The sequence below is a fragment of the Apium graveolens genome, chromosome 4 (genome assembly GCF_009905375.1).
Source record: "Apium graveolens cultivar Ventura chromosome 4, ASM990537v1, whole genome shotgun sequence".
NCBI lineage: Eukaryota > Viridiplantae > Streptophyta > Magnoliopsida > Apiales > Apiaceae > Apium > Apium graveolens.
This window is the reverse complement of record NC_133650.1, coordinates 281,546,664-281,553,850: the sequence shown is the minus strand read 5'-3', so window position 1 is coordinate 281,553,850 and position 7,187 is coordinate 281,546,664. Positions and strand designations below refer to the sequence as shown.

At 35.4% G+C, this 7,187-nt stretch overlaps 1 non-coding gene across 1 annotated transcript; it reads right to left on the bottom strand.

Moving 5' to 3' along the window:
• Positions 1–6,700: 6,700 nt before the first annotated feature.
• On the bottom strand, positions 6,701–6,807 carry LOC141722388 (small nucleolar RNA R71). The gene has a single exon (XR_012575408.1). It is a non-coding gene; the product is annotated as a small nucleolar RNA R71 (small nucleolar RNA).
• Positions 6,808–7,187: the final 380 nt, after the last annotated feature.

Sequence of the window (7,187 nt, the reverse complement as noted above, 5' to 3'; positions counted from 1 at the left end):
ATACTTATAAATTATATAAGTGTTTGGATAATTTTACTTATAAGCCATATTTTTTTAATTAAATAAATTAAAATAAATATTTTTTCAATTTAATTAGCTTAATTTGTGAATTTTAAATTGAATTAACATTTAAAAGACATATAGAAGACATAATTGTATCTACGTAATTATATATGCATAATTGCACTACTACAAGATTTAGGATTCCGAAATTAACCACATGGTCATGTTCCTATAAAAACTTTGGTTTTTTTAAACCAATGCAATGTTAAGAGCAACTCTAACCTCATTCTTTATAATTATTAGCTAAAATAATATATATTAATGACTCTCTAAATTATAGAGAATCAAAAAGGTGGTGTGTTCCAATGGTATTCATTATATTGGTTATCTATAATTCAAATTCAATATTTTACTGTTTTTTAATCAAATCCTAACTATAATATTTTCAACGGTTCTATTTTCAACGGCTATATTTTCAACGGCTCTATTGTAACAGCTATTTTGCAACGGCTACATTTTCATATCATATATATAGATAACACAATTTGTAAAAATTGTAAATAAGATTCAATTCAAAGTATAATTCCTATATATCACTATGTCAAATATTATTCGATTGATGCATGAAATGATGAGGGCGGAAGAAGAAGAAGCTGAATAAATGTTAACAATAACTACTGATGTTCAACAATATCGACAACAATATCGACAACATCAAAATGAAAGTTCAGTTTCACAACATGGTGGGTATACAGTGAATCACCGTGTTATCAATCGCAATAGGGAAGAAAGTCACGCTCGACTTTATCGTGACTATTTTTCTGATACCCCTATTTATCCAGAAATAATATTTCGTAGAAGATTTCAGATGCGTCGCTCACTAGTCCTAAGGATTGAAGGAGCAATTACAGCTCATGATAATTATTTTACTCAAAAAGTTGATGTTGTGGGGGTGCGGGGATTATCATCTGTTAGGTCTCAATATGTTTGTAGAAGGGGGGTTGAATACAAACAATACCGTTTAATCGAATAAAATGCGGAATAACAAAAAGTGAAATAAAATTCAAGTTAAATAAACCTATTATTAAACTTGAAAGGTGTTACAACAACGGTATCGTTTACAAGGGATTAATCTCAAATAAATTATTCCAAATCTAGAATAAATTCGACATGAACTTTTTCTATTTTTGTAATAAAAAGGATCAAATGCTAAATGCAATTTGAGATTAAGTTCTAGGGATTTTGATCCGCTAGATAGTTACACAAGAACAAGAAAAGGATTTCTAGTGGATTAGATTTAACAATAAATACTAGAAATAAATGATCTGTGAATTTGCAATAAGTTCTCTGTTGTTTTTCTCTGTTCTGTGTTCTTCTGTGTTTGATATTCAATGCACTGCTTCTATTGAAAATCAGTTTCAGTTCTTTTATATTAAATCAGTCCTTGATTTAACTGGCAAGACAATCCTTTTAGCTTAGCATGACAATCCTTTTAACTGGTAGGACTTTCGGTAGGACTATCCATTGAACTGATAGAACTTTCGGCAAGACAATCTAAATGAGAACTAGCATGATTTTCGGTATGACTATTGATTGTCATACCGATTGTCTTGCTAATACAAAAGATAGTCTTGCCGGATTAAAACAGATTTTAATCAAATAATAATTCTGAATTAATTAATCAATTAATTCAATTAATCAATAAATTAATCTTTGCAGATTTAATTTATTTTCTTAATTAAATTATATGACTTAATTAATTAATAGAGAATTAATACTAATCTTGAGCAGCAACCATTCTTCTGAAAATCTTCTGAAAATCACTGTCAATTATGAATCAATTCCACCACTTCAATGTTGACACTCGATGTACTGTCTGGTTCATGAGTGACTAACTTTCGTGACGTTTCTTCATACCTTGACTTTGATACTCTTGATTTTCTTCAGACTAAATCCTTGTAATTAATTGATACCCTGACGAGATCTCTGTCATTTGATTAAATCCACAATCTTGATTTATATCACTGAGGCTTGATCAATTTCTTGAGCTTCTTCCAGTGAATTAAGTCCTCAAGTCTGTAGACGAACAATGTTACTTAATCCTTTGACATATGTTACTTTGAGAGATCTCTCTGACGATATAACCACTATTTAGTTGTTACATCCTTATTTGAGTTGAGTTAAATCCTCGAATAAACAAATATGCTATGACATATGCCTTTCAATCTCCCCCTATTTGTTTGTTAGACAATAACAACAAATACCTAGAGTGTTAGGTTACACACACTGTAGAGGGGGTGAATACAGTGTATAATACAATCAAATCGAACTTTAATATATTAAGTAACAGAAAACAAACTTTATTGAAACAATAAACTCTGTTACAGTATGGAACTGTTACCTCTCAGTGATGAACAAATATCACGAGAGCTGCTAGGGTTACAATGAATAATCTTCTCGAATATGATAACACTTATAGTGTAAACCCTAAGTCTGTGTTTATATACTACACAGTTACAAGATAATCGCTAATTGATATGGAATATAATTCTGCTTCCTAAAATATATCAATCAGATATCTTTTCTTCCAAGTATTCCATTCTTCACGAAACTCCTCCTTCATGCATATCTCTTCTTATGTTTATCTCGATCTTCTTTCCTTTAATCAGCTACTGTTCTTATCTGATCGTCCTTCAGCACTTAAGTTCTGATATCTAACTTCTGATGATTATCTCGTGATAATATAAGTACTGATATCCTTAAGTCCTGACTTCCAGTATAAGTATTGATTTATCCTGTTAAGTAAGATCTGAAATCTAAACATAAATTATATTAGCCATGACATTATCAAATATATCTAACAATTTCCCCCAACTTGTAAATTAGCATAATATACAAGTTTAACAGATATTTGATGATGTCAAAAATATTAAGTACAAATGCATGAGAATTAGACTAGATAACTACAACTTACAGTCCTTAAAGCTTTATCAATATTTAACTTCTGATAACAACTTCAGTCTGTACAAATATCAGAATTTAAGCAGTTGTAGATCATCGACTTGGCTTCATCATCTGATCTCTCTGATATCAGGAGTTGTTCTGAGATAGTTCTTCAACAAATATTTCTCAGCATATCTGAGTTCATCAATCATTCTCCTTTTGGCATCTTTAAGCTCTGCAGTATCTTCACCAATTTGAAAGATTGCAGCTCTGAGATCATTGATCTTTGCTTTTCTTATATCCTGATCCAGTCTGATCAAATAAGTTTTATCAGGCTCAAGATTGAATTCAACAGCCCTGTACCCCAGAAAGGTAATTATAATCTTAGCAGTGTTGGACTTCATTTCAACTATATCACCATTGTGATCTCTGTACTTTGGAACGTATGTGCTGTCAGACTTAACAGAATAAAGCCTTTTCTGTCTCTGAATCTGTTCTTTTAAATAGTTTGCAGCAGTTCCTGTTATTCTGTCATCCACTTGAAGTAAGAAAAGTATATGCTCCAATTCTTCAAAATACTTCAATGGAATGGCATTTTGTCTTATATGATAAACCCTACCATCTGTCATGAAATACAACATGATGTATTCTTTCAAATAGGTATGGTAAACCATCTGTACAGATTCCAGTTGATTCAATCTCTCAGGAGTTGCTCCAATACCTGGTTCACTCAAGGAAGTTAGATAATTGGTAGTGTTATGTATTCTTCTTTCATCAGCACTTCCCAATCCAGTTTTATCTCTAGCTTCCTTTCCAGTAACTACTCTTACTTTAAAACCACTTGCAGTAGTCTTCAAAGGTTGAGTCTGTTTTGCTTTAGTGAATCCTGGTAGGAGTGTCTTTGGTCTATCTTCTGATATCAAGTTAACTTGAGCTATGTCAGAGGTTACTTGCTTCTTCTGAATATCAAAACTTACAATTTCTTGACTCTGAACAACTTGAGCCATGTCAGAGGTTGTTTTAAGAACTTTTCTTGAAGTCAGAGCAAGATCATCCCTTTCATCAGTAATTTCTTCATCCTCAGGAGGCACATAAACCTTGATAGGTTCACCAACTTTTTCTTTACCCTTGGATCTTGGATCTATCTGCGGTTGTGATCTAGCCAATGTTGCTTCAGTAAGTGTCCTTTCTTTGATCACAATGCCTTTGAGTTTTGGAAGTGGCTTTTTACCAGAAGCTTCAAATTTAGATGTGACTTTCTCTGATTTAAGCCTGGCTTCTTCTTTCATTAAACTCTCCAAGTCCATTCCTGGATTTTCTTGAAGAAATAACTATCTTGACATTTCCTCATCAAGATCTAAAAGTTCATCAGAACTTATCCTTTTACCAGTAGCTGATAAGTGGCATTTTATACCACTTAGAACGTCTTAAAATGGCTTAAATTGGTGTCTTGAAATCAAGTATTTTGTGTATTTGATGCGTTTTTCTAGTGTTTATGCATTTCAGGGTATTAGTTGTATTTCGGGGGAGGAATCATCAAGAATAAGCCTTGGCATGTGTTCACCATTGCGAGAGGAAAAGAATGGGCAGATTACGGCGAAGAAACGAAGCAAACTTGGATTTTTTCCAGTAGAGGCCTGCGCGCCCGCACAGCAATGCTGAGCGGCCGCGCGGTGTCTTGAAATCAAGTATTTTGTGTATTTGATGCGTTTTTCTAGTGTTTATGCATTTCAGGGCATTAGTTGCATTTCGGGGGAGGAATCATCAAGAATAAGCCTTGGCATGTGTTCACCATTGCGAGAGGAAAGGAATGGGCAGATTACGACGAAGAAACGGAGCAAACTTGGATTTTTTCCAGTAGAGGCCTGCGCGCCCGCGCAGCAATGCTGAGCGGCCGCGCAGCAACCCGCGCGCCCGCGCAGCTATGCTGAGCGGCCGCGCAGGGTCGGGGAAAAAGATAAATTATTTTAGACTTCTACTTCTGTTTGGCTTCCAACTTCTATGTAATCTGAGTTTTATGGGACTATTATATAGGTAGATTTGAGACGTTTTCACAGAGAGTATTAAGGGGATTAAGAAGAAGAAGATTGTGTTTTACGCAAGAAGCGAAGGAGATAAGGAAGAAGACCGATTTAGCACACCGCAACGAAGAGGGAGCATATATTCTTGTGATTCTTGTTTCGTTGTAACGTTGGATGCTAGTTTTCTTGCTTTGACTTATTTACTCTTGTGACGTACTCTGTTTTAATATAATTAGTTTAGTTATTATTTTCTTGTGTTTGTTTATCATGATTTCATATGAACCCATGATGGCGATAAGTTCTATTATGGGCTAATCGTGATCATGGGGTTGCAACGGATTTATTATGGAATTCTTTAGTTAATTGTTTAATACTTTAGTGTGTGATGATTGCATGATATCTAGTATTGGTTGTGCGTATTCGTCTTATGTGCGTCGCGAACATATAAGATAGGGTGTTAATCTCTTGTGAAGCGACGGTGGATCTTGAGATTTAGAACTTGCCATGCCAGCATAGGTTCATGTACGTTGAGCATGATTAGTGGGTAACTCTAACAGTTTTATTTGCCCTATGTAATCAAAAGGAATAACTTGAGCTTAAATCGTTATGTTGTCAATTTCTGTAGACATATAGGAACTCAGCATAATTGATGACTATTCAACTTCTATCTTAATTGTGGATTCTTGGTAGAATGGTATTAGTACAATGAAAGTTGGCTTTTATCAGTTTCGTGTTATTCGATTAATATCATCACTGTCACATGCTAAAGGTAATAACAATGGCTATAGAAGGAAGTAATAATGAAGTTGTGATCTCATGAGTGTTTTATTATTGATAAATTGAAGTGTTAGTTAAGTGGTTAATTAAGTAGTTAATTATAGTTAATATTTAATCAACAATTTTAAGTGTTATTATCTTAACATTGAGAAGTAATCATACATTGATGAGTGAGTTTAATTAGACAATAATTTAGTCTGAGTCTCTGAGGGAACGAACTAGAAAGTATTCTATATTACTTGCGAACGCGTATACTTGCCTGAATATTAGCGCGTGTTTTCGCCCTAACAAGTTTTTGGCGCCGCTGCCGGGGACTCGGCGTATTTGTTTAGTTTATGTACTTACCATCATTGGTCATTAGGACTCAGTGATTAGGACGTAGTAGTTACTTATTTTTTTCGGTTGTGTTTCAGGTACTTTAGCAAGCGTTTATGCAAACTCGTTCTCGTGCTCGCAAGAGGACTTTAGATACAGCTGAGGAGACAGACGAAGTTCTTGATATTCCGGAGAAGTTAGATTTTGAGGATTCAGATTCAGGAACTGAGCAGAAAGAACCAGTAAACATGGGAGATCGTATTGTTCAAGCTGATCCAGCTCTTATGGATTTTTCTCGGCCTAAAATTGATGACATTCAGTCAAGCATCCTTCATCCGGCTATTCAAGCTAACACCTTTGAAATCAAGCCGGGCACTATTCAGATGGTGCAGAATTCTGTTTCTTTTGGAGGAGCGGCAACTGAAGACCCCAACATGCACATAAGGAATTTTGTCGAGATCTGCAACACTTTTAAGTATAATGGCGTGACTGATGAGGCTATCAAGTTGAGGCTTTTCCCATTCTCACTAAGGGACAAGGCTAAAGACTGGTTACATTCTGAACCAGCTGGGTCCATCACTACGTGGCAAGATCTTGCGTAAAAGTTTCTGGTGAAGTTTTATCCGATGGCAAAGACTGCTGCTATGAGGAGTGCTCTTACTCAGTTTGCGCAGCAACCTACAGAATCTATGTGCGAGGCTTGGGAACGCTACAAGGAAATGTTGAGAAAATGTCCACATCATGGAATGCCGGATTGGATGGTGATAACTGGTTTTTATAATGGTTTGGGGGCCCAATCTCGGCCCATGCTCTATGCAGCAGCTGGAGGCGCCTTATGGGCTAAAAGCTATACTGAGGCGTATAATCTTATCGAGACGATGGCTGCAAATGGGCATCAAAACCCAACTCAGAGGATGACGTCAGGCAAGGTAGCAGGTATTCTGGAAGTTGATGCAGCCACCGCTATTGCAGCCCAGCTCCAAGCGCTATCAATGAAGGTTGATTCTTTGGCTACGTATGGAGTTAATCAAATAGCTATGGTTTGTGAGCTTTGTGCAGGTTCTCATGCTACGGATCAGTGTTCTCTTGTAAACGAATCTGTTCAGTATGTGAATAATTATCAGCGAC